At 40.8% G+C, this 26,112-nt stretch overlaps 1 protein-coding gene across 2 annotated transcripts in view; it reads left to right on the top strand.

The window, feature by feature from the left end:
- Positions 1–16,381: 16,381 nt before the first annotated feature.
- The window catches only part of CCDC178 (coiled-coil domain containing 178), a 202,147-nt gene continuing 192,416 nt past the window's right edge, over positions 16,382–26,112 (top strand). For both annotated transcript variants that reach the window (XM_089518854.1, XM_089518855.1), the window contains exons 1-2: positions 16,382–16,451; positions 21,663–21,778. The gene's annotated coding sequence lies outside the window, so the exon portion shown is untranslated. The remainder of the gene's footprint in view (positions 16,452–21,662; positions 21,779–26,112) is intronic.

The following is a 26,112-nucleotide window of genomic DNA, read 5'->3' as shown; positions in this document are numbered from 1 at the left end:
AATGTGGAGGTGAGTAAGAGACTTGAATATTGGTGAATGAGAGGAAGAGTGTTTCTTTGCCTGCTTGGAAAGGGAACATGAGTGGGAGGAAGAAACTGGAATTTTGGAGTTTTGGTGCAACTGGAAGGGGTTGCTCCACGTGCTTAGGCATGTGTGAGGGGGGGGGGGGTCAAAGCCTATTGGAGAGCACATAGCAGGACAGAGGTGTGCTGCCCCCTGCCTCTACTGATCTGCTTTTTCCTCTTGGGAAGCCTGCTGGGGAATACACAGTAGAAGAACACAGTTCTTACCAGCTGATCTCTGTCTGTGTGTTCCTCTGAAAAAGAAATGTCATCTGATGGCAAGCTAGCTCATCCCAGCCAGCCTTGGGATCAGCAGTTGCTGCCTCTTCTAGTCCCTCTGGAGAGCATGCACATTTCTCTACCCTGGAAAAGGTAAGCCCTGGTGTTTATGCTTTAAACTATTTTAAAACTGGTAGTGGATTAAATAAAAATTATTTATTCCTCTTTGCTCGTAAACATCCCTTTGACACCATTTTAATTGTCTCTCCCCCCCCCCCCCCCCAGTTTCATTGGAATCAGTTTTTGCATTAGGAGTCCAATTCTGACATTAATTAAGACCCACCTGTAAACAAAAATTCAGTGACTACATGATAGTATTTTTTCTCCTAAGAGCCTGATGTTATAGCAAGGACAGAAAGGAGTACATGGAGTATATTCTAAGAGAGTATATCACAGGTAATAAAGGTTTCTGGGTTGTAGGCTTTATAGGTCAATCATTCAAACAATTGGCCATTAGCTTATACTCACCAATTAGAATGAAACCCTGTTATGCTGTTCTGGAAATGAACACATTTTAATGCATATTAAAAAGACAATATTGTTTTTATAGCCTTCTGCCTGTGTCTACTCATTTGGCATTTCAGAATTGTAAACATTATTTTATTTTCAGCAATGATGGCATCATTATTTATGTGAAACAAACATCTATCAAGGCTTCTTTTTAAAGACAAATCTGCTTCATGGTTCATGTCCACGCTGAATTCATTAAAAATCAAAGATGAGAGCACACAAACTCAGTATTTTGCAGGGGAAATTGCTCTTTCAGATGTTTATTATCTTAACAGAGAACATTATCAATTATCATCTGTGCTATACTGCAGGTGTAATGAACTCAAGTACCTTTTATGTACTACCATTTCTGAAAACCTCATTTCCCAAAAGATAGAAGCAAAGCATGGCACATCTAAACTATTATGAATGAGGAACAAGATGCATACAACATTGACACATGCAGACATGGCTTTACTATACAGCCAACTCAGCCTGCATTTACCCAGTCCATGTAAAAACTACTCAAGTCAATATAGCACATGAGCTGAATTTAGGGATATCACCATGTTTTAAGGAGCTTCAATGTATTTTTCCTTATCTGAGGTGTGAAACAGATGGGGCAAATGAAGCGCTTCCAGCCACTTTAGAGGTATGCTGATTAAATGACACAGGTCTCCAACGCGCACAGAAGGACTGGAGCAAAAAGTGTCCAGGATAGTCCAACTCCTGGTGATGCCATGTTCTCATAGAATAATAATAGAAACTACTTGTTCTCATAGAAACCATTTGTTATCATAGAATAATAACAATAACAACAATAATAACAATTTCTTACCTGCCTCTCCCCATGGATCAAGGTGGGGAACAACAACAAATAAACAATTAACAACATCAATTAAGACACATTAATTTAGGCATGCAACAATTTAAGAGGACAAATAAGACATACACATTTTAAAACAGTCCACATTTAAAATTCAGCAACTTAGTTCACAATTTAAAATTATCTGGATAAGCCTGCCAGAAGAGACTGGTCTTCAATGCTGTTTTAAATTCAGATGGTGTATTCAGCTGTCAAATTTCTTCCCGCAGCTAGGGGCAGCTGAAGAAAACATCCTCTGGTTGACAGTTGCAAATGTTTGCCAGTGGATCTGAGCATTTGGGGCAGATTATATAGAAGGAGGTGATCCTGTAGGTAAACCTGGACCTAAACCATAGGGCTTTAAAGATAATAACCAACACTTTGTACCTTACTCAGAAACTAACTGGCAGCTAGTGGAGTGATTTTGAGATTGGTGCAATATCTTCATTCCTGGACGTCCTAGTAATTAATCTGACTGCCTTGTTTTGAACTGACATTTCCAAACTTGGTACACAGATAGCCCAATGTACAGCACATCATGAAAGTCCAGCCTTGAAGCTACCAGTGCATGTACTACCATCTTTAGGTCCTCCAGCTCCAGGTAGGGGCTCAGTGGCCTAACAGCCAAAGTATTCCTGCTGAAGGTATCCCTGTCTGTTGCTGCAGAAGGAAAAAAAGACAAATGCAGAAGGAAAAAAAGAGAACAAAAATGGAATCCAACAGTCCTTTTAAGACTAACTGGTTTCAATTTTAGCATGAACATTTGTGGGTATCAACCCGCTTCTTCAAATGCAATGACTGAAGCTGTAGATTTTCTCTCCTCCGCCCCCCTCTCTCTTTCCTTAAATAATAAAATAAATAAAACTTTTATTTATATACCACCCTTCCACTGATCAGGGCGGTGAACAGCATAATAAAAACAATACATACAATAAGACAAATTAAAACAATCATAAACAATGATAAAACCCCCGGTCAGCCCTCCAACTTGCCGTCAGCAGAGAGAGAGAGGCCATCTAGGACTTCACTCGGGGAATGCAGTTCGAAATAGGAGGGTCTTTAAATCCCTCCTAAACTGAGCCAGGGAGGTGGCCGAGCGGAGCTCTGTGGGCAGCGTGTTCCAAAGGGTCGGGGCAACGATGGAATACGTCCTCCTCATTGTAGAGGAGAGTTTGGCCCCAGGAACCCTAAGTAATTGCTGCCCAGAAGTTCTGAGGGTGCGGGGCGGAATGTATGGGGAGAGGCGGTCCTTCAGGTATCCTGGGCCCAGGCCATGTAGGGCTTTATAGGTAATCACCAACACCTTGTACTGTGCCTGGAAGCGAATAGGCAGCCAGTGCAGGTCTTTAAGCACCGGTGTAATATGACTGGTCCTGGAGGTACCAGTGACCAGCCTGGCCGCCATATTCTGTACCAACTGTAGCTTCCGAGTATGATACAAGGGTTGCCCCATGTAGAGCGCGTTGCAGAAATCCAATCTAGAGGTTACCAGAGCATGTACCACCGTTTCTAGGTCCCTCTGGGCCAGGTATGGGCGCAGCTGGCGAATAAGCCGAAGCTGATAGCAGGTGTTCCTGACCGTCGCATTCACCTGAGATGTGAGGTGAAGCGACGAATCAAGAAGCACCCCCAGACTGCGCACGGAGTCCTTCACAGGAAGCGTGATCCCGTTCAGGACAGGTGGAACCACCGCCATTCCTGGACCAGGGGAACCTATCACGAGTACCTCCGTTTTCTCTGGATTCAGGCTGAGTCGGTTTTTCCTCATCCAGCCCATTACTGACTCCAGACATGCCACGAGAGGAGAGACGCCATCCTCGGTCACTGCATCAGTCGGAGACATAGAGAAGACTATTTGGGTGTCATCAGCGTACTGATAACCCCGCGCCCCATGTCTCCGGATGATCTCTCCCAGCGGCTTCATGTAAATGTTAAATAGCATGGGAGACAGAATGGCTCCTTGAGGGACCCCAGTTGTGAGGGCCCTCTTATCGGAGTTCACGTCTCCCAGCTGCACCATCTGGAACCTCCCAGAGAGGTAGGACCGGAACCACTGGAGCGCAGTGCCCCCGATTCCCACCTCAGCCAGGCGTTCCGGAAGGATACCATGGTCTATGGTATCGAAAGCCGCTGCATTCATCCTCAAATGTGAGTTATAATTTTCCTCCTTCAATGCTTTTTCTTCACTGCAGCATAGTGAGTCCTGTGGAGGGTTTCCACAGTTTGGTGGAGGTATTGAAGGCTCCTATTATAAGGTTCCCATATGACCAGACTGGCCAGCTTAAATCTAGAGTCTAGGCATTATATTTAGTACCTGTTCAGAAAAGCAGATAGCTGGCCCAGATTCTAAGGGGTGAAACAGATGGCTTGAAGCTACTTTTTCCAAAACCACATTAAAACTCCACCAACTGCACTGGTGGCTTGAAAAGCAGTCTGGATGAGAATGGACCAAGCACATGGTGTGGCATCAAGCTGCACCACTGGTAATTTTTTGTTGTCATGTCCTCCCCATTCCTGCATACCATCACATGAAAACACAGCTACCAGTGGTTTCCTCCTCCTTAGAAGCCATCCCAATAGATGGCTGACCCCTTTTGATTGGCCACATAGTCTCACGCGTGACCACCACCACAGGACATCAGAGCATCCAGTCATGCCCCCGCTTCATGCCCCCTTCACCCTCTTTCACCCCATACCCCCACTTGTCTGGTTTGTGTATGTTGTACTTCTCTCCCTGAGAGGTGTCACATTTTCACTTGTGGGCATTGCCATTCCACTGCTCGTGTAAGCAGCTCTGTCCTTTCTTAATGTGCACCTACAATGGGGCGTATATATGCACAATCAGGGAATAGAGTGTTCCTTTAGAACCATTCTGACACTGGTGTATTTAGATGTCTGTGAGAAGGTGTGCACTTTTAGTCCCAGGGCATGACTTGGGTGTGATTTCCAGCTGGTTTTGAGGCATATGCCATCTAAACACCCCGCCTCAAAACCTGCCGGGAACTGGCTTAGTTTGCCCCTGTATTTATTTTAATAAAAGCAAGTCTCTAGCCTTTGAGGATGGGGATGTTGTACTGCTTTAACTGTTTTATTTTTAAGTGTTTTTATCTTTTTAAGCTTCACTTTATTCTTTTAAGGAATGGTGTATTTTGATACTGTAACAGTTTAATTCCATTTTTATGCTTACTTTAAAAAATGTATTCTTTCAAATTGTAAGCTGTGTTGAGTCCCAATTTTGGGAGAAAAGTGGAAATAATAATATCAGGAAGCAGAAGCAGACTGCATAAAAGGAGAACCCTTCTAGTCTTGAGGGGAAAGAGCTTGCTTTTCCTGGTAACAGCAGAACTGTTATTGTTTGTTTTTTTACAATGCTATAAGCATAGCAGCACACAGGGCAAAGACATCACAATCATTAGAGGGTTTCCAGAAAAATGTAACCTCTATTATATTTTCCCCAGGCTTCTTGGGAGCTGAATCAGATGCTCCAAGATGGAAAGGAGATGAGAGAAGGCCTGCTAGAGGATCAAGAGATCCATAGTTAGATAGATAGAAAGATGGTAATTGAGGAAGGGTTTACTGTGGGTTTTAAATTTCTTGTAAGTAATAATAAATAATAATAAATGAAGTTCTTTGGGAATAAAAAATTAAGTTCTTTTTCTCATTTTTAGTATATTTATGATATTTTTGTGAGTGAAAAGACAATGATGCTAGGAAAGTTGGAAGACGGATGGACGGACGGACGGACGGACGGACGGATGGACGGAAGGAAGGAAGGAAGGAAGCCAGCCCACATGCCAGGTGGATAAACTCAGTCAGGAAGGTTTTTTGTGGGTTTTTCAGGCTGTGTGGCCTGAAAAACCCACAAAAAACTATGGATGCTGGCCATGAAAGCCTTCGACTTCATATCAGTCAGGAAGGCCTTGAACAGAGATGTTGAGGACAGGGGGTCTTGGGGATGTCTCATCCATCATCAGATCATGAGTTGAGGATGACTCGAGGGCAGCTAACAACAGTAACAACGTCTTTTGAACCTTTTACTCAGACACATGAATCCCTATTTTTAAAGGGTCTTTAAAGATATAATGAATTATATATTTGTATTTATCAGGTGATATTAATAGGGGAACAGGTACACAATGCTTGATTGCTTTTAACTTATGTGTGTATTCTTTCACAAAGGAAAACAGACTTTTCAGGATCTTAGTCATGTCAGCCTTTTGGAGAGAAAAAAAATTACAAAAGAGTCATGTGGTAGCCAGCTTAAAGCTTAACACATTTTATCTGACATTGTTTTGCACTGATGCACTGCAATTGTGGAAACTCTTACTCTGAATACAGGGCATATATTGTTCTTATGTGCAAGGCTAGAAAGTTCATGTGAATTGCTGCTTTCTTGGGTCATCCCACTGCAGCAAGAAGCTCCCTGATTTGTCAAGAATTAGTAATTTTACAAAATTTCTTCACTACTCTAGTCAAACTTTAAGTTTCGTGTATGTGAATGCAGTGTAGCAATTGGCTACACTTTCATTTCTTTTCTTATTTTGTAAGCTTTTTTTTAAAAGAAAAGAAAAGAAAAAGTAATAGAATAATACAGAAATCAAAATATTGGCATGTAGATAAAAATGTACTGGAATCCTTGTTTAAAATTCAGGAGATTACCGCACTAGGGTAAAAGCGTTCCCCAATGCGTTCTCACGGGTGCGAGCCTAGAGCGTGATGAGAACCAGAACGCTAGTTTACCGCACAGCGGAATGCCGCCGTCGCCGCCGGGCGTTCCAAATGTGTTCCAGGGACGCCATTTCCGGGAACGGTTCAAAACTGTTGCCAGAAATGGCGTTCCTGGAACACATTGGGAACACATTTGGAACGCCCGGCGGCGACGGCGGCGTTCCGCCGTGCAGTAAACTAGTGTTCTGGTTCTCATCACGCTCCAGGCTCACACCCGTGAGAATGCATTGGGGAACGCTTTTACCCTAGTGTGGTAATCTCCCAAGTCTTGGTTTACCTTCAATATTACTAGTGATATCTACTTTGTTACCTCTGAGATTCCCTATTTCTCAATTAGTACTTCATGGAGAAAATGAACTTTGACCTTTTTTCTTTTCTTTTTTCTTCTTCTTTATAACCAAAGGTTAGTTTAATAATTTTCCAGACTCTTATCCCTCACAGTGTATTTCCTCCATCTTTAATGGCTTCAATATGTTTCAGAAGATGTTGACTGAAACTGTGAAAAACTCTGTTCCAGAGAAGGATGCATTTCATGCATATACAGTATTTACATTTCAAAGCCAAACAATTTCATGATGTGGGGGTGCAACTGACAAGCTATTCTTCTGAAGAAATTGCTTATATAGTGTAGTAGGTTCATGCATCAGAGAAATAAAAGGTGACACTGTCACAGAATAATTTATATATTAATTATAACTGAAGTATCTCTTCTTTAACATTTCAACTTTTGATCTTTTATCTTCCTAACAGAATCATAAGTTCCATGAGCTGATTTGTGTTTCTAAAGAAACATGACATAATGTACAAAATTAAAAACAGAAAACTGACAAATATCTTTATTCTCAAAAAGAAAAGAAAAAAGCACCAAACTCCATATCCCTTTCTATCTCACTTTCTGTTTATTATAAAATCGCATTTTATGTGGTTTTGCCTCGGGGACTTTTGTAACCTTTTGCTCTTCAGATATTTGCCCCAGTTAATAGCTTTTGAAATCCCCTGCCCCCATTTGCCAAACACGAGAAGCTCCATCCATCAGCACTATATGCTGGTTTCACATTTCCAGAAGTCTTTAATTGACCAAGTGCGTGTGGAAGGACACCATAAGCCAGCCTTTACATATGATCTTCCAGATGATGTTGAACTTCCAGATGATGTTGAACTTCTGTTCATCTGCCAGCAGCTATAAAATACAAAAGGCTGTCGTCAGAAAGACAGATGGAATCCCATTTTATTGTCTAATGACAGTTCCTTTCCATTCAGCTTGGACACCCTTATGGTTTCCAACTTTGAGTATGTATGGTCTCTGTAACCACAGTCAACTGTGTGCACCTTAACCCCCCCCCCCCAAAAAAAAAAAAAAAAACCCTTGGAAATGGCCTTATGATGTCCTGCATTTTATAATGTTACATTCAGGCTGTTTTCCTGTTTAAATTTGTGGGATGATGTAGTGATTTGAGTGTTCAACTAGGACACCAGGAGACCTGGGCTTGAACCCCAGCTTGACCATCGAAACCCACTGGGTGACTTTGGGGCAGTCACATGCTTTCAACCTCAGAGGATGGCAATGGCAAACCCCTACTGAACAAATCTTATTTTACATTTATTTATTTATTTATATCCTGCTCTTTTCCCAGGACTGGGACTCTTGCCAAGGAAGCCTTGTGACTGGTTCACCTTAGGGTCGCTGTAAGTCAGAAAGGACTTGAAGGCATACTACAACAGTACCACCAACATTGCAGAGAGATATAAGCTCGATTAATGCTGCAGTTCTATAGTGGTTTAGATGCCTCTGTTTTTGTTAACTGCCCTCAAGCTGACCCTGACACATGGCAACCCTGTGAATGAGACATCTGCAAGACCTCCTATTGTCCACTGCTCTGCTTGTCCAAATCTGTCTTGTAGATTCATTCCCGCGACCACTCTAGTTAAGTCTAGCCATCTGGCGTATGGTCTTCCTCTCTGTCTACTACTCTCAAACCTTCCCAAAATTATTGTCTTTTTGATGAGTCATACCTTCTCATGATGTGGCCAAAGTATGATAGCCTCAATTTGATTATCTTGGCTTCTAGAGGTACGTATTTCAGGAACCATTTGTTTGTCTTTTTGGCTGTCCTCAGCACACTTCTCCAATACCACACTTCAAATTAATTTTCTTTTCATCCATTAGTTGTCCCTGTCCAGCTCTCACACCAATATAGAGTGATGGAATATACTATGGCTTGGACAATTCAAACTTTAGTGTTCAGTTGCATACCTTTACACTTTAGGATCTTTTCTAGCTCTTTCAGGGCTGCCCTTTCAATTCCTAGTCTTATCCTTGCCTCTTGGCTGCAGTCTCTATTCTGTTCAGTGTTTGATTCAACATATGAGAAAACTTTATTTCTATTTTCTCATTGTCAAGGTTGAATTTATGTAGGCCCTCTGTGATCATTATTTTTGTTTTCTTTGTGTTCAGTAGCAAGCCTGTCTTTGCACTTTCTTCTTTCACATTCCTCATTTATTGTTCCAAGTCCATGATATTTTCTTCTAGTAATATGGTGTCATCAATATATCTTAGATTATTGATGTTCCTTCCTCCTATCTTCACTCCTCCTTTTTCTAAATCTAATTCTGCTCTTTGTATGATGTTTTGGTCTTACAAGTTGAACAAGTAGGGCCAGATATTCTCACCCACCAAGGATCAAGATGGGGATCCACTGCTATGTGAGAGATGAGACCTCCTTATTTCCCTCTCAGTCACTGTGGAAACATCAACGGTGGGTGTTTTTCTGATTACAGAATTCCCAATGTTGGGGATGGGGGAGGAAAGTATGTTGGGTGTATATCAGGATAGGCAATCATTCTGCAGGATCCACAACAATCCCAGTCCCCATCCTCTAATCTAGACTGGCCTTGGATCTGGTGTAGATTTATTCCCTCCAACTGAAAATAAAAGAGCTGAATTTGTGGGATGGGTGGGTGTTTAATTTTAAATGACTGGAAGAAAGAAAGAGAGAAAGAGAAAGGAAGGAAGGTCTTCTTTCCTCCTACTGTTCAAGCCTGAGCTACATGGGGCTTTGGATGAGACAGTTAAGTTGTCTTGTGTTCTCCTTGCTGGCAATGGCAGAATTGCTTTTATCTGGTCAATTGGGGGTACAGTTCTGTACTTACATCTATTGCCAATTGGCGACGCTCATGTAAGCGGGGTGATGAATTCATTCTGGGGTTTTGTCTCAGTTTTCAATAAGCTACATAACAGTACTTTTAAAGTTAAGACTAACCCATGGAGTGGATTTATCTGCTCACTGGTATCAAACCCACCAATCACCACTACTTACCTAAGTCTCACTGAATTCATTGTATGGAAAAGTATGCATGAATAAGAATGCACTGCTACTTATGACAGTGAAATCTATGATTCAGATCAGTACTAATTCATGTCAATACTGCTACCAAATATCTTTACGTTATGAGATCTGAGGATACTGGAGGGATTACGTGTTTTCCTAACTGGCTATTGTAAAAAGATGTATAATGATTATTTATTTATTTATTTATTTATTTATTTATTTATTTATATTTTCCTGCCTCTCCCAATTGGATCGAGGTGGGATCACAACCTAGTTTAAAATACAATCCAGAATAAAACATAGCAATTCAATAACTACATAGCTATTAGCAATTACAACCTAAATATCACAAAGCGATATTGGAAAGAGGAGTAAGGATGTACTCATCCTATTCAGGAGGTGGATCCGTGTTTCTCATAAAATTTGGTGGGTATGACTAAAGATGCTTTATTACCATAACTATCTGCCGTTCTACTGCATTTTTTATTATCATAGCAATCTATCTTCAAATAATAATAATAATAATAACAACTTTATTACAGCCATTTGGCCAGCACTATCTTCAAATTAAATGTGTTAGGTAGCTGGAAAGTATCCCCCCCCCCACCTTTCCAACAAGGGAATTAACATGAGTTCTCATTTTAGCTTTAAAGAGTAAAACACCATCAGAATATTCTTAAATAGCAGTCCAAAAGGGGGGGAAATTGTAACTATCTCATCCATTTCATTTCAACTACAAGAGAGCTTTCTCAATTATTTTTCACTACAGTATTTCTGTAATTTGAGAGAGAGAGAGAGAGAGAGAGAGAGAGAGAGAGAGAGAGAGAGAGTTCTATGGTCTCCCTCCACTTTTTGCCTCAAGCATTTAAGCATGGCATCTTCTACTGGGAAGACACAGTTCTGAATGGAGAACCATTCTCATTGTGACTGACCACCATGTGGGAGCAGGGACATTACCTTGGGCTAGAATTACAGTTGTATCTGAAAGTTCCCATACCTACATTTGGAACTCTTTAATATGTTTTGTACAAAAGTTGTATATTGTCATGAGACAAGTATTCAAACTGTTTATTTTACCATGATTACAAGCAGTTTGAAGCTGCAGGGTACAGTGGCTTTGATTTGTACATCATTGTACAAATAACATAGATGTATAACATTCACAGATGGTGGTGTCATATTGGTGGTATTGGGGTGGGAATTATGTGGTCTTCCAGATGTTGTCAGATACGATGTCCCAGCATTCCTGACAATTGTCTATGCTAGCTAGGGTTGCTAAAACTTGCTGTGTATGGAAGGTTACATGATTCTCAGCCTTATTGTATATGGATTTGTGAAAAGAGTATATGAAGTGCAGAAACAGCCAGCAGATATTAATTCGTCTACTTGACAATTATGTCTTGCAGATACAGTTAGCATAGATCATATTGTTTGTACCTAGGTTGTTTTTTGTTTGTTTTTTGGCTAGCAGTAGCCTGAGAGGGGCATTTGCAAGGGGGAACTGATGGGTGCTGAATGGTTGAGCATCTTCGTTCTGTGTCCGTTTTCTCCTGCAAATGCCTTCTCAATCCAATGTTTGTTTCCTAATGGGTAATTCTGACCATAATTCATTATTAGTCTTCTGTGTTTGTTAGTTATGTGGTTTCAAGTTGACTTTGACTTATGATGACTCTATCCTAGGATTCTCTTGGGAAGATTTATTCAGAGGGGGTTTGCGATTGCCTTCTTCTTAGGGTGAGAGAGTATGACTTGTCCAAGGTCACCCACTGGTTTTCCAGGGCTAAGTGGGGCCGGACCCCTGGTCTCTTGGAATCCTAATCCTACACTCAGACCATTATATTACACTGGCTGCTGTTTACCAACTTAATATTCACAAGAATATAAGTCATACCATTCTGCATTGGTTGGTCCAACCAGACACCCTTGCCACAAAATAACCACACTATTATTTGTCTCCTGTACGTACTGAGCAAAGTATTTCAGGGCTCTTCACATACTTAGTACACATGCTGCCTGGATGTTGGCATTCTCCTCTATGATGTCATAAACAGAGTGATGGTAAGAGGATCCAGTGACCAATATGTCAGCCATCACTGGCTCTCAGCTGAAACTGCTGATCTCTATTGTAATTTTCCTGAACAAAATTTTCCATCTCTATTGAAAATCATGGGATTTCTTGTTGATGAAGCAGATGTAGGATTGCATTGTAAGTCACTTGGTTTGCTTGGTGTTTATGGTTACGGTTTCACAAGTATGTTGTGGCAATGCTCTTAATAAACTTCTTTTCTTACATATGCTCATTTCTAAATGGCATTATCAGCCAAATGAATTATACATGCAGACTTGTGTAACTAAACTTTTAAGTGTTACCAAAAAAAGAAAAGAAAAGAAAAGCAGCTTTGGGATTGGGCATTTTAGAGCAGAGAAGCAGTGCAGTATGAATATATGATTAACCTTTCCTGAACATACTGCTTACTCATTCCAAATCCCCCCAACACAGACATAGGCTTCCAAATACTACAGAAGCTTTTGTTTGTTAATCTTTGCAGTATTTCTGTAGAACTGGAGAGAGTTATATAGTACAGAATGCACTATGATTCAAGATATATTTCTGCAGGACAGCCTTAAAATAGATATTGATTGTATATTTCCCTGTCTGGGAAATTGGAAGATTTGCTTGCATTAGTAAGTATTAGCAAGAACAGAAGGCTAGTAATTTTCTGCAATTTAGCACACAATTTGTTTGTAAAGATCTTTATTCTTTCCTGACACATTATAATTCCTTTAAACCAGACCATCTGAACCTGGTGCCACTAGATATTTTGGAATGGAACTCCCATCAATCCTTGTTTTGTGCCATCAAGTCATTTTTGCCTTAGGGTGGCCCTAAGGCAAACCTATCATGGGATTTTCTTAGCAAGACTTGCTTGAGAGGGGATTGCCTCTGCCTCCTGTTGAGGCTGAAGAAATGTGATGTTCAAGATCACCTAGTGGGTTTCCAAGTCTCCAGTGCCATAGTCTAAAGCTCAAACCACTACATAATGCTGGTCCTCTCCTTCAATACTAGCTCATGGCAAATGATATGGAATCATGGATGTTAAAGACAAAAACATCTGGAGGATACGAGATTGGGCAAGATTGTTCTTTATCAATGATAATTAATAGATATGAAGTATTAATAGACATGAAGCAGTCTTGGCTTCATTTTTTACTCTTCTCTGTCATTTATTCCTCAGATCCAGGCCACCGCCAAGGCCTGTAGATTCTTTCTCCACAACATTGCCAAGATCCGTCCATTCCTCTCAGCCTCTACTGCCAAGACTCTGGTCCATGCCCTAGTGGTTTCGCGACTAGATTATTGTAACCTCCTTCTGACAGGGCTTCCTCTTTCACACCTCCATCCTTTAATCTCTGTCCAGTATTCAGCTGCCCGTATTGTCACATCCACTCACCGCTTTGACCATGTTTCTCCTCTTTTCTCCTCCCTTCATTGGCTCCCCTTCCCCTTCCACATCCGATACAAGCTTTTGTTATTGACTTTCAAAGCCCTCCATGGGTTGGCCCCTCCTTACTTATCTGACCTTCTTTCTCCTTACATTCCTACTCGCACCCTCCGCTCTGGTAGTCAAGGTCTCCTGTCACAGTGTAGGACTTCCACTGCCCCCTCCCAAATTCGTCCCTTCTCGCTTGCTGCCCCTTACTCCTGGAACCTTCTTCCCCTACATGCACACCTCATCACTTCTCTACCCAGTTTCAAAACTGAGTTAAAGACTATATTGTTTAGAGAAGCATTCCCAGAGGTGAGCCCCTCTCTGACCCAGGAAGCCTCCTTTTAACCATCCATTAAGAAGCCAAGCCCTTCCTCCAGTCCATCTGCCTTGGTCCAGGCCTCAGAGGTGGAGAAGAACTGCTGGACCTGATCCCATTACCCACCACCACTCCCTTCTCCTTTTGTGTCGTGTCTTCTTAGATTGTAAGCCTGAGGGCAGGGAACCGTCTAACTAAAAGATTGTATGTACAGCACTGTGTAAATTTACAGCACTTTATAAATAAAAGTTAATAATAATAATAATAATAAATCAGAAACTGAGAAACATGACTAAATAGCTGTTATTAGAAAACCCTACTGAAGTAATAATAGGTTATATAGGCTTCATAGCTAGACCTGTGTGAAAGATCCCTTCTCCTAGGTTGCCTCCATAATCCCAACCCCTAGAGAATCCTGCCACTCATCCTACTCTTGACTGGGCTTCCTTCATCCCACCTTAATCCTCTGACTTCCATTCAACATTCTGCTGAAGATTAACTTGTTGACCCATCATTTTGACCACACTTCATTGTTTACCCATTCCTTCTAGGATTCAGTACAAGCTTCTTGTTTTAGCATTTAAAGCCTTACACAACCTAGCTTCCCCCTACCTTTCAGCCCTTATTTCTGTCTACTCAAGATTTGCATTCTAGGAAATCTAGGCTTCTTACCCAACCAAGGGTTTTCTCTTCCTAGGCTTGGCTCTATCCTTTCTCACTTGCTGCTCCATATTCTTAGAATCACCTCCCTGTACATTTGTGGACTGCTCCCTCCCTCATTCTTTTCAAATCTGAATTTAAAACTTTGCTTGTTTTCTAAATCATTTAATGGGTTTTTTTATATAATCTTGTACATTTAATTGTACAGTATGTATTGGTTAGTTTGTTTTATGTTGTATTGTATACTTTGTATTTTAACCAGATAATTTTTTTATAACTGTATTGTATAGTTTTATGTTATTGTTCTTTTGGTCCTTCTGTGTGCATCTGTATGCAGACACTTTAGATTGTATGCCTCTAACAGGACCCATTGTTTTTGGTTGTTACCTGCAAAACACCATGGAAACTAATGGTGCTATATAAATAAATGATAATAATAATCCCCCTTTTCCCTGTAACAGTTGACAACCTGTCTTATTTAGGATTTGTACATTACAAACTAGGTCATCATCATTTCTTCTTTGAGGAGAAAGAAGACCATATAGGAACTATCAACCCTTGAAGACCAGTTATATGGTAGAAAATGCTTATCACTGCTTTTTAATGTGGCAGGGAGCTATATCAGACCCAGTTTTATGGAATATTCACTTGTAACATGAATGTAATAGATAAACCTAATGTTTGTCAGACACAAGGTATGGCTTTATGTGTATAGGTTAGAAGCAAAGATTATGGGTAGTCCCAACTAGATTAGACCCAGCTTTTCAGTTGCTGAATAGTGAGTCAACATCTATGTAAATCCCATTGATTTCAATCATTCTGTTCCTGCTGAATGTTTAATTAATGGGATAATGTATAAAATGGCCCTAGTGACAGACAGCTACAGCTGCTTTATCACTGGAATTAATTACTGTACGGGGACACGTGCAATCTTTTTAGAAACCATAAGGTATGCAGCAGGTATTTTGTTTTATTCCACTTATTAAATGATGACATTTCTTTTCAGACTCCACAAATTTGCAATCACAAAAATGTGAAATTATCCTGCTGATTGTTGAATTTTATTGCTTATGTCTCAAGGCAGAAACTCCTACTCTCTGCCATCTGTTATGAAAAAGAATAGTGATAAATATAGGATTTCATGTAGGAATAATCACATCATTTTAAAGGGTATTACAGTAATCATTTACATGAATACAGTCCTATTGGCTTTAATGGATGAAGTTGGTTATTAGATTACAGGGTTTTTCCTGCGTTCTACCCTTTCCAGTTGTTGTTGTTGTCACTGGAAATACAGCTTGAAGCATTCTGCTATTAGAACTGAAGAACAGGATTGTGTGGAGGACATTATAGAAGAGATTTCATCCATAGTAAGGTGGAGATCCTGCACTACGGCTGCATCCTCATGGCAGAAATAATCTGGTTTGACCCCACTTTAACTGCCATGGCTCAATGCTATAGAAGCCTGGGAAATGTAGTTTATTGTGGCACCAAAGTAAACTGCCATTCCTAGAATTACACAGTACTGAGCCATGGTAGTTAAAGTGGTGTCAAACCGGATTCTTTCTTCATTGCAAATGCAGCCTAACTGAAAGAAAGAAGCTGGTAGCATGACCTTTTGGAGACATGAGCTTATTTTCTCAGCTTGCCTTCACACTGCAGAAATAATCCAGTCTGTCACTACTTTAACTGTCTTGGCGCAATGCGATGGGATTCTGGGAATTAAAACAGTATACCCTTCATTCAGGTCATAAATGAGCTGTCTCCTGCACCAGGATAAACACAAGCAAACATGCAAGGGATGGACTCTCAGTTTTCTAAGCACCTTTCCACTCCACTTCAGAAACAAAGAAAAGAGTTTGCCAGCCAGCTCTGGGAATACAATACACTACAATTCCCAGAATTCCATATAGCATTGAACCAGGGCAGTTAAAGCAGACTATTTGTGCAATGCAGATGCAGCCTGAGCTGCCTTTGGTGGAGTGGAAAGTCCAGGGCAGACCTATTCAGGTGTAATTTCTCTTTGTGCCTGTAGATGGCGGAGAGTCCTGAAGTTTCACGCAGGCACAATGGCAAAGAAACGATAAGAAAACAAGCCAGCGTCCCTGGCAACAGTTGCTAGGCTGCCTCTGCTAAAGGAGGCCTGCATCCTGACTCCTCTGATGAGAGTCACTCTTGTTTCTTAGGTCCAGGCCCTGTGCTTAGAGGCTGCTGCCATTGGCAGTGAATGAGGTAGCTTTCAGGGATGGGAAGACTAGAAAGGGTAGCCAAGAATGCATCCGCACTGCAGAAATAATCGAGTTTGAGACTGCTTTAACTGCCCTGACTCAATGCTAGGGAATCCTGGGAATTGTAGTTTATTGTGGCACCAGAGCTCTCTGATAAAGGAAGTTTAAATGTTTCACAAAAATACAGTTCATAGGATTTCCTAGCATTGAGCCAAGGCAGTTAAAGCGGTCCCAAACTGGATTGTTTCTGCAATGTATTTTGGACCTTTAACTGCTCACCAGACTACAAATTCCAGGATTCCACAGAATGGAACCACAACGGTTAAAGCGGAATCATAGTGCCATAGCCGAGTAATGTGGATGGGCAACCGCTCTGTGATACTGTCCTACTTCTCTGAAATGGTTTTAATAATAATAATAATAATAATAGGATTTATTTATATGCCGCCCAATCACTGGGAATCCGAGCGGCTTACAACAGAGGGGATAATAGATAATAGACGGTTTTGAAGCAATATTGTAGCTTCTCAGATTTTAAAATGCAAGTAGCATTTGGTTTGGTATGTGTTGGGGCTTGTGAAATACACTGAAGCCCTCTGTATCCACAAAGACTTTATCCACCGATTCAAGCATCCAGGGCTTGAAAATATTTTAAAGATAAGTAAATTCCACATAGCAAACCTTGATTTTGCCATTTTATATAAAGGAACCATTTTACTACTCATTGTACGGTTGGCACTCCACATTTGCAGTTTTGATTTTTGCGGCTTTGATTATTTGTGGATTTGATTCATATCTTTTCTCTAGAAATCTCTAGGAGTCTTATCACATGTGAAACAGGAGCCCCAATTCGAAGCACTTCTGTAGCGAGGGTGAAGCAGGGTCACTTCGAATCCAAGGCAATTCACATGATGAACTATCACACGTAAAGAACTGAATTGTGGTGATTCCTGAGTCAAAGCGGAGTGAGAGCACTTTGAATTACCACACCAGTACATACCATGCAGATTCAACTATTCGAATTGGCACCCTTGCACATGCTCAGTGGGGGTATCGAAACCTTTTATGCTTCGAGGGGGGGGGAGAAGGGGGCCACTTCCTGGTTCCACTTTCACATGAATGCAACCCTCACGTGAATTGTTCCTGTCATCTCTACCCCCAGCCTCCGATGGCCCCTTCTTTGCTCCCATCTCTCCCTCCAGCCTCTTGTTTCATTCCCCCAACCCTGTCCCCAACATCTAAATCTACCCTCTGCTTCACCCCCCAACCCTGTCATCTACATCTAAATTTACCTTCTGTTTCATTCCCCCAACCCTGTCATCAAGATCTAAATCTACGCTTCGTTTCATTCCCTCCATCCCTTTCCAGTTTCACGTTAATGCTAGCTTCACGTGAATAATAGGGAATGTCACCTATCCCTACATTCCCTCTACTTCATCTGAATGTATCACTGGCAAAATTATTGTTATTGTTGTTGTTTTCAGTGAAATAATTTTAATAATAATAATAATAATAATTTCTTTCACTGCAAAATAATCAGTGTAGAAGCTGCAGGTCTACATGGAAGTACAGTTGGCCCTTCTTATACACGGATTTTTTATACACGGATTCAAGCATACACGGTTTGAAAATGTTCAAAAAAGTATAAACTTCAAATATCAGACCTTCATTTTCCATCTTTTATAAGGGACACCATTTTGCTATGTCATTATATTTAATGGGACTTGAGCATACATGGATTTTGTTATCCACAGGGGATCTTGGAACCAAACCCCAGCGTATAACAAGGGTCTATTGTAAATCCTTTGGATCTGAAGGAGGTTGCATCTGCACTGGGAAATAATCCAGTTTGACTCCACTTTAACTGTCCTGGCTCACTGCTATGGAATTCTGGGAACTATAGTGTCATGAGACATTGAGCCTTCTCTGCCAGAGAGCTCTGGTGCCTCAGCAAACTAATAACTTATTATTATTATTATTATTATTATTATTATTATTAAATAATAATTATTATTAATATCATCAGTATTATTTTAAAATAATAAATTATTATTATTATTATAAAATAAATTATTATTATTATTATTATGGGAGTTGGAGATTGTTGTGGGGTCCTTGGCTCAAGGCAATGGAATTCTGGGAGCTAGAGTTTGTTGTGGGGTCTTTGGCTCGAGGATATGGAATTCTGGTGGTTGGAGCCTCCACCCCAGCCTCTGGTGGCTCCTCCTTTGCTCCCATCTCTCCCTCCAGCCTCATGTTTCATCCCCTTCATCCCTGTCATCTAAATGTACCCTTCTGAGCAATGGAAGCAGTTGGGGCAAAACTGCAGCGCAGCATCATGGGAAATGTGGGACCTTGGAGGTTTTTTTTTGGGGGGGGGGGGTGTATCAGGGTGGAAGCAAAGATGCATTCCACACCAGACCAATTTGGAGTGAAATCGAAGTGAGTTTGGAAGCAAAATGAGGAGCCACTTTGGATTCACTGCCATGGAACAACCCCCCATAAAAAGCAATCACGTTGATAATACATCACGTTATCGCATGAATTCACATTGTTGGACCTGCAGTCGTGTCAGATCAGAGCTGCAAACCCCCCCCCCCCCATGTGATAAAGCCCAAGGTCCTTCAGCACAACTGCTGGAAGCTGACCATAGAATTGCTTCTGGCAGATGTTGTCCATGGAGTTGTGCTGGAGGACCCAGAGATTCCTAGAGAGGTGTTCTATTAGGTTTTAAAAACTAGTGGGTTTTATTTGTGGTTTTTCCACATTCACTGGTGTCTGTGCCCTGAACCCCAGTGAATGTGGACAGACCACTGTATTTAATGAGAATATACTGTGTGCCGGCGTTATACGCGGCTTTGAGGATATGCTCAAAGCCGCACGGAGTGACACGTCCCATTCACATGAATGGGACGTGCTCTCGTGGCATGTGCCCCGCGCACCGCTGCCGTGCCGCTGCGGACATGAGCCCAATTTGTTTGAATGGGGCTTGAACATCCACGTATTTTCTCTTATGCAGGGTGGTGGTGGTCCGGAACAGATCTCCTGCATAAGAGAAGGGCGGACTGTACTTGAATATCCATGGATTTTGGTATCTACTGGGGATCCTGGAACAAAACCCCAGTGGATCCGAAGGAGCCACTGTATAAACTAATATTATTGCCACTGCTCTCCCTGCTGTGTTAAGGGTTTCCTCAACAACAACAGGTTTTGTAATGTGTATTCAAGGAAGAGCCTTGCTGAGCAACTTCTGGCTTTTAGTTTACAATAAGACACCCTGCCCTGAAACTGCTTTGGTTTATGCAGAACTAAAACTGGACAATGTTACAGGTTTTTAATTTGGCGAGAATCACCCTTGGCTAGGGCTGCCTGAACATCTGGCAGGTCGGATGATTCCCAGCTCTGCTGTAAATCAGACATCACAATTCCAGTTCCCACCCCCAAAACTCTCCAACACAGTACTAGGAGACAGAAGTAAGAACATCTCCTCCAAAGTATACCACACGGGTCCAAAACACACTGCAGAAATAATCCAATTTGAGACTCCTTAATTGCCCTGGGTCAGTGCTAGGAAATTCTGGGAACTGTTGTTTTTATTTAACCTTCTCTGTCAGAGAGTTCTGATGCCACAATAAACTACAATTCCCAGGATTCCCTAGCACTGAGCCAAGGTAGTTAAAGTGGTCTCCAACTGGATTATTTCTGCAGTGTGTTTGGAACCACAGGTGGTGAACTATATGAGCAGCTCCCTGCTCATCTAGCTCCAATCTATACACAAGAAAGAACAGGAAACTTCAGTTATTTCTGTGGGCCTCTAAACACGTGTCTATGTGTAATAGTCCAAATGACTTCTGTAATGGAACTACTATGTTAAGAAGGTTCTAGTTCCTTCTTAGTAACAGAGGCTGAATCTGCACTGCAGAACTAGTGAAGTCTGGCACCACTTTAACTGACATGGCTCCATTCTATTGAATCGTGGAATTTGGCGTTTTTGTTGCATCAGAGCTCTCTGACAAAAAAGGCTAAATATCTCATTTTCATACAACATTAAATAATGCTACAAGAGAAGATATAAGAAGGACAAGTCATATATCTGAAAAAATGTCTTCTTCAGTAGTTCTCATCTGCTGGTCCTTCAGATGTTTTGGACTTCAGCTCCCAGAAGCCACAGCCAACATGAGTAATCCAGGCATTCTGGGAGGTGAAGTCCAAAACATTTAGAGGACCAAAGGTTGAAAAGCACTGATATAGTCCACAGAAGCTTATGCCAAATAATAGCCATGGAAGTATTTAAAGTACCATAAAATTATTTCCTGCTCTCAATTTCATGAAAGTAATTTAGGCTGTCATCAATACACCTCACTGATCTCAATGAGATTTACAGTACAGATGTTTTTTTTTTGGGGGGGGAATCCCACACATGTGTTACAATATGGAACTGAAATTGGCATTGTTACTAGTTGATGTACACAAGTTACTCCACACTGTGAAGGTGCAAAATATATTTTTTTTTGTTGTGGCAGAAGAATGAAGTAAACACAAAAAAAATTGAGTTATTTTGGCATGTCATAGCAAACAAAAGCTATTTTGTTTTTTTTTTTGCTTACTTAACTCGTGAGCTCCACTAAAAGTATTTTATACTTTCAAGGTGTTGAGTTTTTTGTATCCATCAAATGGTAGCAATGCCAATGAAATTCAGTCCAATTCCAGCCAGTAAGACAACCAAATGTGAAAGTCAGAGGAGGGTGAATACTTCTGGATGGCACTGTACTTCTGAGTAAACATTTATTTGTTTAATTTATAACTCACCTTTCTGCCAACAATAGCATGCATGATAGACTGCAGTAACAAAATACAGTTTAAAAACAAAATCCCAATTGAAACATAACATGAATTAAAACAAACTGTTTAATTTAATTTAATAAATTAATGCAATAAAAATAAGCAGCACCCACTGATTAAGAACCCTTTCGAAAACAAACCAGTTTATATGTGCAATACCTGCCTGGATAAAATGTATTTGCATGTTAGTAGAAAGGCAGCAGAAATGGAGCTAGCCTAGCATCTCTTGGTGGTGAATTATAGAACTTGGGATCAGCCACCAAGATGATTCTTAGGTACTGAATAACCAGTGATGTAGAGGCAAAGCCCACTGGAATTGGCTTCTTAGAAGAACTGATTATATATATGCTTTTCTTCTCTTACTCTGCTGCAGCCTGAAAGAATGTCTGCTGGATGACACTTGGGAGAAAAACAAAAACCTGTGGAGCTGTCTTCTTAGCATAACTGATGGTGACCCTGTTTCCCTTTTCTTCCTCCACTACAGCCTGGGTATGTATGGGAAACATGTACAGTGGTTTCAGGACCCCCCATGGATACCAAAATCCTATTAAATATGATGGCATAGTAAAATGGTGTCCCTTATATAAAATGGCAAAAGCAAGCTTTGCTTTTTAGAATTCATATATTTTTAAAATATTTTCAACCCATGGATAAAGAATCTGTGAATATGGAGGATCAACTGTATAGGATTGTGTTGGTAGAATATCACAGGGTCTCACAAAATGCAAAGGTCACCTGCATTTTGGGGCAAATGTGTATCAGCTCTGTCTGAGTAATATCTTTTATTGGAGTCAGAATTCACAAAGTGCAGTGAAAATCTTTTGTGTCCTCAAAACCTCTTTGGGAATTTGCATCTGGTTTCCATACCCTCAACATTCTGTGATTTCAACAGTTGCCACTACCTGCAACCTACAAATGTGTTTGTGTGCATTTGCCTATAGTAGTTTTAAATATAAAAGGCTTATGTGCCAGCCCATAGTATCTTTAGTCTTCAAAGGCATTGTTTCTGTCAATGTATATTTATGTCTAGTTGCAGGCAACCCTGTTTGTGCTCAAAAACAGTAGAGCAAAACAAAATACATTCACCTTTCTAGAAGGCTATAGGTAGGATATAACATTTTGAGAGTTAAATAATACTATCAGCCTTTATATTATGAATAGAATAAATACAGTGTGAATCAATAATACCTGTATACTGTCTGATAACAGTGACATGATGTCTACTGTACTTTCTTCCTTAGGGTTTTTTGTTAGGAAATGACATGTATGTGATTTCAAGATAGAGCTGTAGCGGAACCTATTACAGTTCCAGTGGCAGTTGACAGTTGACACTTGCATTATGGAATGTTGATGCTGTCAGTCCTTCTGAGAGAGAGTGTCAGTTATGACAGTTGGTGTTAGAGTAACTGCCTCTCTGTTTTGTTGTTATGGTTGTTTGGTTGGCAAAGTAATTTATTTATTAAAGTAACTTATTTATTAAAGCCCCCGTGTAGAGTGAAGGCTTGAAGTGCTCTTGTCGTTATTTCTCAAGCTGGGAGCCAAAGGCTGTTTGCAGTGGTGAAGGAATATTTTCCTTCTTGGCCTGAATACCTTTGCAGACATCTCTTCAGATTCCTTCTCCCTCGCGCCCTGCCGATGTGGTTCAACTCTGTAGGTGGTTGTGGTGGACACAGCGCGTCTTTCCATGTCATAACATTTTTAACATTAAATTTTCAAAAATAAAATCAGTAAAAATATTCATTTTATATATTTGGAAAGAGAAGTATTTGGAATCATTTACAGTAGTCAAGCAGAGGAAATGGCAAGATGAAGGAGAAAGACCAAAAGATTGTGTGTAATGGAACACACAAATCTCCTTGGGACTTCTTTGGCAAAAGTGTTGGTCATCATTCCCCTTTCAATGGTGGGTTATAGACCACCGCTTTGAGGCGGTCTGCCATCGCCGCCGTTTGCTCCGTGCAGGAGCCGCAGCAGCCACACCGCGCGGCTCCCGCGCGGAGCAAAAAAGGAGCTCCAAAATGGAGCTCCTTCTTGCGGCGCCTCTGTGACGTCGCGAGGCGCCGCTGGGGCATTCGCGACGTCATAGGCGCCACGACACGTCTGGACGCTATGCGTCCGATACGTAAACATGGTGGCCCCCATGTGGAAGGGGCGCCGCCATGTTGTACGTATGGAATACGTATTAGGGTTAGGGGGGTGCGGAAGCACCGCCCCTTCCTAACCCTAATACGTATTCCATACGTATTTTTTGGCGGTCTGTAACCCGCCTTAGTGAACAAAATTCTCACCCAGACATCTGGTCCATAATATAATACCAGCTAGAACTTTCTGTCCAGACATCAAATTGCCTAACAACATTTTTTTTTCCACAACAAAATATTGTTTTCTATAAAGCAATAAAATTTTGACCAAAAATTTAAAACACAATAAGATATTCATCCTGCTTTTTTTGCTTTTGCTCCCACATGCCATCACATTCCATGATGTAATATCAATTCCATTCCTATTGGCTTATTATTTTAGTTATTTTAATCTAAATTTTAAATTTAAAAATCCAATCTAGTAAAATGTTTTACCAGTTTTTGGAGCTGTCGTTGCTAGTGGTGGTGTCATACTGTTAAATTTCCCAACATTATCATATACTCCTGGGGATAAAAACCAAATTGCTGCATAACTGGAAACTGTTTGTAGATCCACAAACCAAAACCAAATATGTGCTTCATTACACAATCACTCTTTAACACTCTGCATCACTGTCCTATTTCAGACTGTTTGAAAGACTATGGACTCATCTATACTTGCCAGAATGCTCTGGGCCACTCCCGGAGTATTCTAGCCTTGAAGCCTGGAATCTCCCGGTTACCTCCACACTCCATAGCACTGCTGGATGGCTACAAACATTTCTGCTGTGCTTCCTGGTGCCATAGTGGTGCAGGTTGATCTCTCTAAGGTCAGAAATGAGATGACCAGAGTTGATCAGTCTGGGCACATTGTTGTGACCTCAGAGGGAATGATGGGCTCCAGCTGTGCAAGGGATGCGTACATAGATAGCCACCTGGTGTTGTTACTGAGTGGTCCAGATTTTTCTGCAACATCCAGAGCAATAGGAGCCCTGGTGGCGCAGTGATTAAATGCCGGCACTGCAGCCACAACATTGTGAGCATAGACCTCCTAGAGAAGCACACTTGAGACTGTAGTTATAACACAGACATTAGTAGAAGATTAACAAGTAGTTTGAACTATTCACAGTGTCTTGCCCAGACTGTGGCTACAGCTATGAAAAAAATGTGTCATGCTTTTAGTATAGATAGCGACAGGCCTACTCAGTACAAAAATGGATACCATCTGTGTGAATCTCATACTCTTTGTCTCATTTTTGAGATAGCAATGTTTATATTCTGTCCTGAGAACTGGACGTCTCCTCCTCCTTTTTACTGAATTTATCTTTTTTTGGCTTCTGTTCTTCTGGATGGCAATTGCTTAAGATTTTAACAATGTGGAGAGTGAATAGTATCATAGTAGGGCAGCTCATGTTCTGCTCTCTCTGAGACAGGAAAAGTGCACTGCCTACTAGGATGTTGGCCCATGAGTCAACACCACAGGCCAACATTTGTGGAAACTAGTGCAATCACCATTTAGGGGCGTACTGCTTTCTAATGATGTGAAAGTGCTATGTGCACTATCATATGTCCCCAGAGTGATAGAATATATTTCCCTGAGCTTTCTTTCTTTCTTTCTTTCTCTCTTTCTCTCTCTCTCTCTCTTTCACACACACACACACACACACACACACACACACAATTATTCAACAGGCTAGGGACCAGAGAACTGTCAAAAAACAGAAAAAGGTGACATGCAGAACCCATATTACTGTATATTATATTACTGTATCATCACAAATATAAGTATGAATATTTGTACACTGCCCCATTATAAACACATGACAATGCCATGAATGACATCCACAGTATACAGTACACAAACTGAAGAAAAATATGGTGCCAAGTTGAAAACAAAGCAGTGCATGGCCCCCAAGGTGTTGTGCAAAGTGCCATTTTTTCATTCAGTCTTTGTACTGCATACTATAGATGTTGTTTGTGGTGTCATGTGCTTATAAAATACAGCATTAGACAGGTATTCATGCTTATATTTGTCAAAAGAGCAGACCATGTGTCGAATAAATGGGTTCTGATAATTTAATACCATCGAAAAAGTGGATCATCAAAAAGTACAGAATGGCTATGTAAAATTGCTAAAACCCTTTGAAATATGTCATTCCTTGTCTTTAAAATGGCTGCTTCTCTAACATTTACTCCTTTTTAGGATGTTTTTATGAGGGTTTTTTTGCTTGTTGAGGTTTCCATACTTGCTAGAAAATCTTTATTGAAGTTGTTCATTGAGAATTTTACAAAGGCAGCTTCAGAGGAATCATATGATTTAGAGATAGTCACACTTGATGTATAGAACTAGCATGGTGTAGTGGTTTGAACATTGGACTACCACTCTGGAGATCAAGATTCAATTTCCTACCCAGCCATGGAAACCCACTGGGTAACTTTGGGCAAGTCACACATTCTCAGTCCCAGGAAATCCTAAAGGTCACCATAAATCAGAAATGACTTGAAGGCACACAATAAGATCAGCAACAACCCTGGTATCTTGATGTTCATTAGCTGAATGATAGGACAAATATTCCTCATTCTCCTCATCTTTTCTTGTGAAGAAGTAGCCATTCCTTCCTATTCTATTGGTGACTGTAAAGAAGGTGCCACTTCACTCTTGGGTTAACATGTTACCATTTTAAAAAAATGTACCATTATTTC

This window comes from Sceloporus occidentalis, unplaced genomic scaffold (assembly GCF_023333645.1).
Source record: "Sceloporus occidentalis isolate IW3139 unplaced genomic scaffold, rSceOcc1.0.p SCAF_3, whole genome shotgun sequence".
Classification (NCBI taxonomy): Eukaryota; Metazoa; Chordata; class Lepidosauria; order Squamata; family Phrynosomatidae; genus Sceloporus; species Sceloporus occidentalis.
This window is presented reverse-complemented; position numbering and strand designations above follow the sequence as displayed.